The following is a 14,402-nucleotide window of genomic DNA, read 5'->3' on the forward strand; positions in this document are numbered from 1 at the left end:
ATAGATAGATAGATAGATAGATACTTTGTTAATCCTGATGGGAATTTTTCAGCAGCTTACACACAACAACAAAAATAACAAAAAGATAAAACAAGCAGGTTAGTAACATTAAAGGCTAGTGTATGCTCAAAGAACACTTTCTGTAGAGTACTATAAACAAAACCCTTCTAGTTTTAAAATCTATAGAAATGCTAATTGTATTAAAAGTCAATAAACAGTATTTACATCTCTCAAGGCACCATGATTGAAAGTGATTTAAGTGTTTTAAAGCAATTTTTGACAGGTAGTATGAAAACAGTTGTCGTAAACTACATAAGATGCACAGACATTCTACAATCACACTGTATCAGTCCTACTGTGACTATGACTGAGACCCCCCACAACCACTCAATGATGAGTTGTACAGTCTGACTGGGGACAAAAGAGCCCCTGAGCCTGTTGGTGTAGCAGGTCAGAGACAGTAACCTGGAACTGAACACACTACTCTGCCTGATCATAGTGCTGTGCAGAGGATGCTGGGTGTTGTCCAGAATGGAGAGAATCTTCTCCAGAGTCCTTCTCTCTGCTACTGAAACCAGAGACACACAAAAACCACTTGGTCAAGCACAAGTGAGCTACATATCAAAAGAATATGGTTTTTGATTTTTTTTTCATTGCGCAGATCTGTTGTTTGCATTTGTTTGTCGGGTCCTATTACACTGCTGTGATGCTGATTTTTGTTTTGTTTTGTCAGCATTTGTATGAATAAATAAATAAATACATTTAATTTAATTTGATGCAATTTGGTTTAAAATAGAAAAATGCAGCTTAACCTAAAAAAAAACATTCAAGGTCTCTCACTATATGAACAAACTGAGAAATGTTTTTGATTTAAATTTGTTTTTAGGAATAAATATTAGATTTTTTTAAATGAGAATCACTGAAATGAAAACAGCACAATCCTATCTAGTTCTGTATGCAAAGAGTGGTATAAATTCATTTCTACCATTTTAATAAAAATATTTTAATTTCTTATAATTGTGCTTTTAATTTATCCAAAAAAGGACATTTTCACTAACAAAGCCAAGCCTAATGATGCATACAAAGCCAGGACAAAGTACTGTGTCATGCACACAACCCCTTCAGTCAAAAAGCAGCTTTAGCCCCTCTCGCTACAGAAACATCATATCCAAATGTCAGGGAACATGTGATGCGTGAGAAGGTTTTCCTCTAAACCCCGGTGACCTGGACGTTATCTTGTACGCAACTGGTAGGCTGCCCTTCAAGGAGCACATCAATGAGTAAATATGTAGCTTCCCAGAAAAGAAAACATAATCCTTGAGTTTGATGCTGAAAAGGCTTGATTACTTTTGTTGCTGTGCGCATTCGTCGTAGGAATGGGGGCTGTGAGTCTTCTCCCTGGAGACATGAGGGGGACATCAGAAAGCACAGCGCCTGTCATCTTCCATCCGTCCTCTCCATCCCCTTTCCCTGTCATCGCCGATTGAATCAAGGATAATGACTCTCACAGGGACCCTTTGCAGGAAGGTGGTCATTACGCAGATATGGTGGAGGAGCCACAAATACAGCTATCCATGTGATGGTTAACAACACACTACAATGCTCCGGCTGAGAGAAAGCAAGATCAGCCACCAGTGCTGTGATGCTTTCACCCTTTGCCATCACTATTACACATCATGGAGAAAGGAGATTTTTAAGGAGGAAAATAAACAGCATCAGTCATACACAGAGCATATAGCTTGTTAAATCTCCACACCAGCACTTTTACAACATTTCCATGCATAAATCAGAGGGAAGACTGCGAATAGCCTCTGTTGCCTTGTGTATTATCAGTTTCCCTGCTACTTGACTGCTTCTATGTGGAATCCGATGGTCAAGACATCGACACGTAACGTAAAAAAAAGTCAATATATACATTAAAGCACAGCAGCTGCTTGTGATGTTCAGGTTTTGTCAGATGGCTCTCGGCCATTCTTTTCCCTGGATTTGACTTAAAGTCACTGGAAAACAAGTTTTTTTTTGTTTGTTTGTTTTTTTTTAAGTCAGAGCTGAAGACAAACCATCTCTTCTCAAACACTGTGAACAAAACCAACATCATTACTGGCCAGACGGCGAGAACTGCCAAGCTCTTTGACTGTGGTGGAACGTAGACTAAGTAAACATCAGAGGGGGAAAGCACCTCGGCGGTTTGAGATTTGCGGCCAAGAATTCTCAGGTTTGCAGATCATTAGTAGTGCTTTAGCTTTAATGTGTAATTAAACAAATGTTTTTGGAATTTATACAATGCACCTATGATAACCAGCTAAAGCATGCGACACAGGTGGACAGCGCAATGATTGCAAAATGCTAACACACATGAAGAATGTGCACAGAATGCATCAGGCTGACAATAACCACTGATTTACTGCCTTCATTTCTTAATGCCATAAAGCCTTTCTTCCATTACTTCTCCCCCGTTCTTCCTCATTCCTCTCTCTCTCTCTCTCTCTCTCTCTCTCCCTCTCTGTCTTTCATACGACTCACACAGCCTTCGTTCTGCTGCTGCTGCTGCTCAAAAGTTGCAGCCCGAGCCACAGGCGAGGCTGTGCCACTTACACTCAGGTTTATAGTCTTAGTTTTATTATGCACCTCCCCATAAGGAAGCCCTCAGAGACGATGACACCCCAGACACCTATTTAAAGGGCTTGGAGAGCTGCAGATGACGGAGCCCCGGCGGTAGCAGGTTGTCAACTGCAGGCCTTGTCTCTGTTTATGGGTTGTTAGAGCGTTTGAACCGCAGGGTCAGTCCCTGCTGCGGAGGCACTATAACACTCCATAGGCAGATCGCAAAAATGAACAAAAATAAACCCTAATGAATCTTTAAGCCCTCTTGTCCATCCGTAGGCGAAGAGCACCATGTGTAGGGAGATAATGCAAAAGGACAGGGGGAGAAGTGGTCTGCCAGCAGGGACAATGAGAACAGGCAGAGGCGCTGTCACTGTTTGGTAGGACCTGGTGATCATCCTCAGAGGTGACACATGCTGAAGAGGTGAGAGTATACTGGTGCGCCTAAAACAGGGCAATGCCTGTTAGTGTAAGCATGGGTGGGTGGGTGTATTTGCACGTCAGCTTATAATAAACCAAACTTCCAGAGCTTTAATATGACAGACCAGTCAATGAACTACATAGGGTTTGTGAAGAATAGCTTGAAGTCGCTTTTCGAGGCAGCCTCTTGAACACCGTGACCATAGAAACCTCAAATGAGCAAACTTCCACAAACTTCCATCATCTTACCTCTTTGTGATCAGCTTTAAAACCTTAAATCCAGCCCTTTATCTGGTTCAACTGCTCCGGCATTCATAAAAGAATGAGGAAACACTTTACAGAGGAAGGAATAAGGAAGCTAAGATTTTCTGGATGTGATGGATATGATTTAGAGGAAGGTGTTCAGCGCTTTTACTGTATGTAGAAGCTTGCTGATGCTATCTGGCAACAGAGCCTCTATTTAGGGACTCTGCCAGAGTACAGGCTCATTCATTTCCTACCTGTCATCCCTCTACTACTTCTGGACATCCACCCCCAACCCAGAGGAGACTATGATCCATTTTCAGCTCTGCAGACACAACACCCACACCCTAATTGAGGAATCAAGCCACTATGAAGTCTACTGTGTTGTGTTTTGTCATTATACGAGGAGATGTCGTACTACATCACCGGTTAAATTCCGTTAACTCATTGGTATGTTGGTTTCCAGAGCTTTGCCACAAAGAACCGCCGCCATCTGGACAACAGAGGCGGAGAAAAAAATAAAATTATATTAAAGCTTAATCACCTCCAATTGTAGCTTTCATTTCTTTTCATTCTCACTTCATTGTATTAGAGAATCATTTCATCACCCTCTTGACTTGGGAGTGCAATAGTCGCAGCTCTATGATTACACCTCGGCAGCACACCCCCGCCACCGTCGTCTCCCTCCACCTTTATCCCTCTGCCTCTATCAGAGAACATGTGGACAGGGGCTCAGTGAAAGAGGGCACGGAGGCAGGTTGAGGAGGGAGGTAATTTCTGCTGTCTCACCTCAGCGCTTTCCTCATTCGACTCTGATTAGCTCCAATAATGTATCTCAGACTTTTCAGCTGTTCAAAAAAAAAAGGGGGGACGGAGGAGGGAGGGGTGGGGACTGAAAGGAAGTGAGTGAGAGGGGCACGATGGCGAAGAATACGTCCTCTTCCCTCGCAGCTCCTCCACACCATTAATCTCTCTCTTCTCACTGTCGTCTTGAGAAAGTGATTATGCTGACTTAATTGTACTTGAGGAGTTTCTCTGCATTGTATACATTTTACCTTTTAAGAGGACTTGTCAAACTCTGGAATTGTAGATTAGCAGCATTTCTCCTGCGCCACTTCAATCCTCAGGAAGGATGTTTGAAATGGCTTGCATAAATCTAGTAGACAAATGCCTGCACGGCACGTCATTATGTTGTGATATGAATAGGAACATGATATATCAAAAATGAGAGCATTTCCTTTTAAATGTGGCAGATGTTTTTATTAGCTTTTATTATATGTGGTGGTTTGAATCTGTTTATTCAAATAAAGACACTATAGCATCTCTTTCTATAGATAGATAGAGTTCATATTAATACAGTTTGACTGGGTTGAGATCATGTGTCACATTATTCAGTCCCTCCAGGATTTCACTGGCTTTTATCGAGATTGTTGCAGCCTAAAATGTCTGAATTCACGGCAGCTTTTCGAAAAAATTACGATGTAAGTTGCGATGTTTTAAGCATATTTATTGTGATGAAATTGCGGGAGACTGTGACAGTTGCTAAAAAGTTGCATTTTTCAGCTTTTAGAACATGTTTCAACATTTCAATTGACAATATTTATTCCTAAATTAATTCTTAAATACACTCCAACCCATTTTCACAAACTTGTAGACCATGGTGGAAAATTAGCAGCAGCCAGATACTGGTTTAACATGAAGTGGTTGGTGATTTAAGGCACAACATGATAATTTACTATTGAATGAATCATATTTGGACATATCTGTCAGTGGCTTAAAAAGTTAATTTCACATCCTGGCACACATGTATTCACACACACGCTCACGGCTTGTCACGTCAATTAATTATCCTAACTTACCTTCATTCTTTCGGTGCTCGCAACAGATCTGGACGCAACAGATTCTGTCACGGTGGTTTTTCTGGTCTGTGGTCTGCTCATTTCAGCCATTCTCCTAATATGTTTAGAGGTATAAAAGCGTTTGTCAGTCGATGCTTTACATTTGTATTCGACCACAATATTGCACGGGTGCAAAACAGTTTTCCTCTGCTTTCGTGAAGAACAACAGGGAATTGTTTTGCACGATCTTCAGCAGTAACTTTTGTTGGTAAATGACAAACATTAGAATAGGACACGTCTGCATCTTCAAATGTGACATTTGTGCATTATGTTTGCACTGGGGATGATTGGTGGAGCTCAAGGAAGGTTGGTCAAAATTGTGGAAAAGTTGTGCTGATTTGGACAAAATTGCAAGGTTGTGCAGAATTCACAGAGATTGGTTGAATTTGCATTAATTGTTGCGATCACAACCTCACAAATTCCTGGAGGGACTCATTATTGTTCACATTGTTTTCATCAAGCCAGTGACCCTTCATACCCTATGGATGGGGACAGTGCCTTCCTGCAAGACACCACTCCCGTCAGGATGGAGCATAATTGATACAGTTTTAAATGTCAGCAACATGTGTAGAAGCAACAAGTCGATGTATTCAGTATCCTGAATGATGATATGATGTGTTGATGGTCACAAAAATAGACCAGTCTTCTCCGATTTCTCATTTGGAATACTGACTAAATCATTACAGATGTTTTGCCGAAGACATCAATTAGATTAAAGCAGGCGTAAGGGAATATATAAAGGCACATATTGACAAGAGTTAAATAATATTAAAGCAATACTTTTATTTTAAAAATATAATTCCATGCTAAACAAAATAAAAAATTAAACCGAATAAACAAGAAAACAATGCCGTGTCAGTGTATGATGGGCCAAAGATATCACATGGTAGTGCGTTACTGTTTGTTTCCCTTTTGTTTTTTAACAATCGCTAACCGTCCAATTCGCTATCAGCAGGTCAGGTGAAGTCCTTGACCTGCTGCTGACCCTAGAAGAGGATCATTAAAGTAAGAGTTGGGGGGACCAAAAGCAGTGAACTGACCAACCAATCAGCATTGTTGTTCCTAAAATTACACCATAAGCACGACTAAAATACCAGTTTACAAATTTGGCCAGCTGTGTGTACTTTTCACCATGAAGGTGATCGGAGACACTAAATGACTGCTGACGTCTTACACAATGATATTGTGCATGCAAACACTGCAACCGTTATTGATTAACACAAGGCAGAGCCAGCTAGGGGGGCTTTTGAACCACACACTGATTAACAATCATTATGTACAAAGGTGAAATTTCTGTAGCCATCAAAATCAAGATTTCGATCTATACGCAGATGGTGAGCTTCTCCTATTTTTTTCACAGACACGTCTTTCTAAGAGGCTCACCAACCAGCATAAAACTGTTTTCAGGTAATTAATGCACAGACATATACTACAAGAGCCATACTGAGCATTTCCATAATGAGAAAAGAGCAGACATGTAACTATGGAACATTCTAACAATATGTTGAATAATAATCATGTCACCAAAACAGAACAACGTTGAAACTGCATCACATTTCACATAGCAAATTTTCTCATAGGAATTCAGACACACAATGGGACGCAGTGTACAAATTACACGCAACACACACAGTGTCCACAGGATACCCAGTGGTCATCAAGCACTGTCTCTTTCCTTCAGCTTAGACAGAAGCTTGTGACATGTTCATTAAGCAGCAGGGATCCCATTACCGCACTCAACAACCACCCTGTCACAATGCTCACACATAATTAGTTACACATGCAGCCTCAGGAATGTTAATTGTTGCTCTCCTCCCCTCACTCGCTCATTTCTTTCTATACAGTGTCTCACATCCTCATGCTTTCCCCTCGTTTGTTCGCTCTGCAGGTGGCATGGTGTGCCACTTTCAGACTGTCAAAGTTGTTCAGAAAAGCTTTCAAATTACAGTTTAAATTTCCCCGCTGAGAACCTATTAACTTCATAATGGAGACAGAGCGAGAGACAGAGAGGGAGAGGGAGACTCGAAGAAAGTTAAAGGTAAGGTTAGCAGGCTGGAGGGCTTTAGTCACATTTAAAATTCAAATGCCTGCATGTTATTCACACGTCCTGGAACAACTCTCCTTTTATCCCATCCCTCATCAATTTCTGTCTCCCTCTCACTCCATCATCCGGTGCTGGCTGTTCGTTTAGGGGAATAGGTCAGCAAAATGTGTATGCTGATGATCAGTGGGAGGGGTCGATGTAATTGCATAGCTACCCAGTCTGACCGCCATTACTGACAGATATCCGCTCCGATCCTGTTTGAAAAATGGCCTCTCAGAAAGCCGGGAGCTTCTTGAACGATATGAAGCAACAGAGCTGAGAAATGTAAAAATCACACTTGATGCTGTTCGCTGCCACCGCGCCCATCTCTGCCAGCTGATCCGTAATGAGCCACCAGGAAATGTACACACATTACTCTATAAATACAAATGGTTCTGTTGTGGGGGGTGATTTTTGCTGTTTTTGGTTGGTAAAGATTTATTGCTGCATTTTTAGAGCACTTAATAAAGAAACAAGCTGATGAACTGAATGAGAAAAAAAAGTATTGTCAGTTTGTAAAAACAAGCAGTAAAACAGAAGTGATAAAATGGCTACAAATCAACTACTTGAAGTCAAGTATGAAACTATTGACTGAAAAAAAATGACTTGAGTCGTGAGGAGCATAAAGAAAAAATAGCAATGTCTTTGTTCCACTTCTATTCTCTCCAGATATGACTCACTTAACATGATGTATTCTTTCAGGGAAAAAGTAAACATACACCTATATTCTTGGCCATTTTATGATAAAATAGCACATTATCTCCTGATTAGATTAGATCATCCCAAGAACAGTGTTTTTATTCCTGTGTGTTCCTGTGTTTTTCTATTTGGATGTCTCTGCCACGAGCTACTCTTTGTGAGGCCCATGACTTCAAATATATCATAAAAGCAGCAGACATATTAAAGTATCCTATTAACAATAACCAAAGGTAATGCTAGCATAAATATCATCACTCTAGACATAATAAACCAAGACACTGCAGTAATCCAAGCAGCTTTAAGGATGTTCAGTCATATAGGAGTGAAACGGAGTGAGGCTCTGGCTTGATACGTTTGGATTCAAGTGCTTGGCAACAAAACATGCAGTGCATCACCATGACATTTGGGTTGACAGCCTTTGTGAACAGCGTTCAAGATGGTGAGATAGTCAACAGTTCACTGAGCAGCTGACATCACCCTATAGAATTTCCATAGGCTCAAAGATTGTGCAAGGCAGCAGCCGCCACAATGATGTGTTTGTTTTATTACAAAATGGAAATTGTGTTTATGTACAGGGTGACCCAAAAGTTTGGAAACAAAGTTTAACTACAGTGTCTATTTGAGCTGGGGGTTCATGAATTCACTCTTATTTTACCCATTTTTGTTAAAGCATAATAAAATAATTTAAAAGCATAGTATTTGCTGAGTGCAATAACTCGGAAGAAAATGAATAGAACCATAAGCTACAGGCATGCTGGAGCAGAACTTCAAAATGCAGGCCATCAGTGTCAGATTTCAAAACTCTTGATGGTAAAGTATCTGACAGTTTTAATTTTTTAAACATCCAAAAGTACTGTGAGGCAACATTTACTGGCCAGTTTGAGGAACCTTCATAAGCATGAATGAAGGTACATTCCAGAAGATACCAGTGTAACCAGTGTAACCAGTTGGTGGAAACGTTCACAACTTTGTATAAGAAACAAATATGAACATGTCAAAATATGTTTGTTTTACACTAATCTGTTACTTTTCTGAATATATCTGTGGTACTGATTTATTGAAATAACATTATATTATTTGGATTATAGACTTTTCATTTGTTTCCAAACTTTTGGGTCACCCTGTATATAAATTTAGTTTAGTCGATCAGTAGTCAGCACAGTTTTGCCAATTTTCACTTGATTTTTTTTTATATTGTTTTGCAACCACCTCATGCCCACATAAATTCATTTCCTTGTTTTTTAATTCCATATTTTTCTCCACTTCCCTGTCTGTTTTTTGGCTGATGTTGACTAGTGAATAGTCTAAGTAATGCACACTGAAAGTGTTACTGATCATCATTAGCAGAAGTTACGTATTTGATCGTGTTCCCAGCCTTGTACAGATTCCTTTCAAGTTTGACTTAATGTGACATGGTTCGCAAAATCTATAATTTTTCCTGGACAAAATCACAAATCAAATCTAATGATTTCACCTATTGAAGTGTTTTAAAATGCTAAATATCATCTTACAATGTGAAATTGAGTTTTACCTCAGCAGAGAGGGTCAAAATGGATTAATCTGCCTTTCAACACACCGTTTCACTGAGTTATCCTACGACCAGAATCAACGGAAGCTGTAAAGGGTACACTGCAGTTTCAGGAAAAGGCTAAATTGACCAGCATTTCATCCCTCTGTTTCTACAGGTGGCTAGCTGGCTGCATAGCTCAACCTTCAGAGCTGGAAAGTCATGTCACACAGATCACATTTTATTCACTTCTCAATTGCTGGCGGTTTGCACCTAGTAGGACTGTTATTTTAAAAGAAGTGGACAAAGATGAGATTTACACTGTATGTCTCCATGGCAACAACTATACTCATAACCCTCGCCAACGCCCAAGTAATTACACAGACAGCCCATGTGTTTATGTTCATTCTCCTGCAAGGTCCTTTCACCACGAATTTCCCCCAAAAGGTTCTCCCAACTGTGTGCTCTGTAACATTACCAGCAGCCTTCTATTTCATTTGCATTTGGGATACAGACACTGTAGTTATTTTAGATAGAAAATGAGACTGTTTTCTTGCAGACTGACAGTCAAGAGTGAGCAGCGCTGTGCTATCTTGTGTGTCTTTTGTCTTTCAATTTCAAAATGCTAATCATATTCTCTTCCACAAAGTCGCCATCAATCAGCACATGAATTAATCAATCATCCCATGGAGTTTTAAAGCCATCATCAGCAACATGTCTTTAATGTAGACATTGTTATAGCTGAACTGAGCTAACAGTTTGAAAACAAAATCAGAATCATTAATAAACACTAATAATAGTTAGATAAAGACAACATGGTCCAGTACCTTTGCATTAGCAATGAATGCTTGGTGATCTCAGGATAATCACTTTTGCAAAAATAATTATGTCAAGCTGTCAAGGTGTAGAATCATTTGACATACTAGCTTTGATTTTAGTGAGATACTAAATGGTTTAGGACTCCACATTTCCAATTAAGGCGTTAAAGTGATGGCAGCTTAAGACCCAGCGATGAAATGCTAAATGAGGACAAGCGCAAGTAGACATCAGTCACTTCTGAATACAGATATATATTAATTAGTTATAAAACATGCAACAGTATAGGGAGCATTCTGTTCCCTGTGCCCTTGCAGGAACATTGCAATGCAAAAGGCAGAGAGCTTTTTTCTGTCTAGTAGAAAGGGAAGCAACATTAGGTGTTTAAAAATATGTTTTTGTTTTGTTTTTTATTTCCATTCTGATCTCTTCCACTGCTGTTCTGCTCTAAATACCAACTGACATTTCCATAAAACCCTCTATAAAACCATAATGTGTCAGTTTTACACTTGGGCACTTTGGTGTTTTTGCACTGCTTAAACAAACATGTGTGAAATAGTGAGCTTTAGAGGTGACTGTAATTTGATTTTGTTGCCTGACAAGCTATCTGTTTCCCACTGGCTCCATCCTCTTATCAAACAAACAGATATGAGCGCGGTATCAATCTTCCCATCTATCTCCTAGATAGATTCCGAATAGCATATTCTCCACACATTTCAGCCAATTGAAAGCGATGCGGTAACACATTTTTTGGTAACTTGAACCCAAGCTGTAAACACCACACTGACCTATTACACATCATGTACGCTTTAATGTATTTACACATCCAGAAAATCAACCTCTGCATTTTTCCTCTGACTCTTTTAACACTAAAGGAGCCAATAAGTGCACTACCTAGTTGCAGCTTTTGTGTGTCTGTCTTTTCAGTCAGAGGAGGTGGCATAGAGTGAGTTATGAGAGCTACTTCTGAAAGCTGCATTTGAAAATGATGGTGGGGAAAGTGGTGACACGAAACCAAAACAGTCAAGTCAGGGACTGTAAAACCAACAAACTGCCAAAGATAGAAATACACAGGCCGATAATATCTATTTGTATGCTTCCCACTATGCAAAAAACCTGTTTCATGAATTCAACTCACAGGATCCACTGATATGCATATGGTACTACACACTAAAGCTGCATGCTGGAGGTTACAGCCTCACTTTGTGGGTTTCACTGTCTTGTTTTCAGAGCAGACTGATGTAATCTATGTGTGGTAGTTAGGGCTCAGGAAAGCAGTCACTGATGTCCAGGTAGAACTGTGTTGGTGGTCCATCTCACTGAGGTGTTAAATGAATTACAAGGGGCTGCCAGAATCTGTGGAAATCACATATTAATGTACAGCTCCTATATGTCACAACACAATGGCCATTCGCACCTTGAGGTCCTTTCTGTCCTTCCCTCACATCTTGATCTCTGTTTTGCTCTCATTTATCCTTGGCACACCTACGTATAAGAGCTAATAATGTATGTAGGTTACGGTAAGTCATACGAGTAGCACCATCCATAGGCATCGTAGTCAATACTTGTCAGGAGGCATATTTCATTGCCTACACTTTCTCCTATCACATTTGTGTTGTTCACTCATCACATAACCTTATTTTCCAGAGATTCTCAGGCAAGTGCATGAGACAACAGTGTCACCTACAGGCAAAAGAGAGATCTACACTCTGCCAAGTGCATTCCAGCTCCTGGACACCGAACAGGTGAAACGGTATTTTTACATCATTCCAGTCCACGCTCTAGCACGCTTACATCTTGAACACATCACTTGTGAGACATGCCGAACCTGTGTTCTCCACGCGGAGTCATTAATGCAGCTAGACAGATGCCAAGCAAACAGATATGGTGGAGTTCAAAAAGAACAAGAAAGAAAGAGGATTGTGAATAATTCATTTTTTTCTGTTGCACTCCTCATTACTGTAATTACACAGTCATTGTTCTTTGACAGGGAGGAAACGTAAAATTACAATTTAGGCAGGGAAATTGTCATTTGTAGCAGTAATTGACACTAATAAAATGATTTTTCCTTCTTTCCCCGTGGATCATATGCTAATCAAAATGTGAAGTATTAAAGATGACACTAACGGGCGTGATAAGCAGTTAATGAAAGAGGGGAGGCAAGTGGGACAGTAATAGACATACTCCAGCTAATAAGTTCCTGTTCATTAGAGCATACAACTGTACCCTCCTCCTGTCTTGTCTGCTTCTTCTGACTGACAGCTTTGACAGCCTTTCCCATCAAAGGGAAACTTTTGACCGCATCCTCAAATAAAACATTAATATTTCACAGCACAACTAAGCAAGTTATAAGCCTCTTTATAAATGGATCAGTAGTGTACTATTATTGGAGGGTGACATAAGCTTCTACTTGACTCTATTTAAAAATAGCTGACACTGTCTATAATGCCAGCATTTTGATGACATTTTCTTGTGTCTGGGAGGATGTCTTCACTGCGTCTCATAATGTTGGTAGGCTGACTCACACACAGTGGAGCTGATATGACAAACTTTGATCTCTCCAACTCTGTCGCTCTCTCTCTCTCTCTTTTTTTTGCTATTCCCCCAGTGGACTTTTACATATGTCGACCCACATCCACCCTAAAAAAGCAGAATGAAGATCCATGAAATGAAATGCCAAATACCAGGCTCTCCCTGTGACACGCCAAATGGAAAGTCAAGATAGAGAAAGAAACAAAAAAAAGAAAAAGAGGGAAAAGGTGAGAAGCCGGCCAAACCGCTGGCCTTAATGAGATGTGTGCGTCTTCCGTTCACTGCTGATGGCCGCATTAATCTCGCTGCAATAAAATCTGGTCAGGCCTTCACAGTGGGACGGCACCAAATGCAGCTCTGGTCCCAAATTACACCCTGGAGGCACTTTACCCTTTAGAAAGAGGATGGGGAAACTGCTGCTGCAAGAAAAAAAAGTCCAGAAAATAGCACCTGTGTTACAAATAGGCAGCAGACTGGCTGCGGGGAGGGCTGGAGGCGACTTATCTGCAAGCCATGCAGGTCGGATGGTGTCAGAGAGTTGCAGGGAGATCAGGAGGAGTGGGTTTTACCATTAGTACTGTAGCGATCTGGCGTGCATGGGGAGATGAGGGGAACTCTCAGAGATAATCATGCTAACGCTGAATTCCCTCATTACCTCTGAGGCTGAGCTGTGGGCAAGAGTCCAAGTCACACACACACACACACATTCAGAGAGAGTGAGAGCTTCCACAGTGAGTGTAGTATGAACTGAGGCGCACACAGAAGCCAGTACGTTGATCACAGGACCTATGGAAGGAGGAAAGGCTATTAATGTCAGCCTACTGGGATAATAAAATATGCTGTTTAATAGCGCAATGCATGTTTTATTCAGGTTTTCCTGAGATGATTAAATATTAAGTCTTGGAAGTGATTCCATGTGATTATATTGCTCATTATAGGAATAAATTAATTGAGTTTATTTGTTCGGCATCACCTCATGGTTTCCTCCACACGACTCTGCCGAAGCAGCTCCTAGAAAAACCTGACATACTTTTCCTCACAGAGTTCTCCTTGCTTCAGCCTATTATACAGTTCAACCGTGCTCAAAGTCACTTCAATTATCAACATGATACTGTTAGTGCCTCTGGTCCCGAGAGGTATTGTAGTGGTACAATGCTACAGATCAGATTTAGATCTCAGAACAAAGTTGTTACAATTTGCCCAAACCCCTAATTGGCGTCAAGCAAAAATAGAACGTTTGAACTCACTCTGATCACTGTCAGGATGGGGCAACTGCAGATATAAGGGGGTGACAAAGTTCAGTAAAGCTGTAGGGGGTTTTTGACACATTTTCTTGTGGGAGGATACTGTTTAATCTGTTTTCATTTGGAAATGCGGGCTCTGCATTTGACTGATGGAAAAAAAAAACACCAACTAAACAGGACAAACATGTTTGGAGGAATCTGAGAAAAGTAATCGCTTTGACAGGTACTGGCTTACATTCTTGCTGTGTACAATGGTTGACTCAAATAGAAACAAGATTTTACCTGTTCTGGGTAACAGTATTTGCTTTGTCTTCGCTAAATATAACATTTTATTTACGGATCTATTTGAAACCCTC

The sequence above is a fragment of the Acanthochromis polyacanthus genome, chromosome 8, assembly GCF_021347895.1.
Source record: "Acanthochromis polyacanthus isolate Apoly-LR-REF ecotype Palm Island chromosome 8, KAUST_Apoly_ChrSc, whole genome shotgun sequence".
Lineage (NCBI taxonomy): Eukaryota > Metazoa > Chordata > Actinopteri > Pomacentridae > Acanthochromis > Acanthochromis polyacanthus.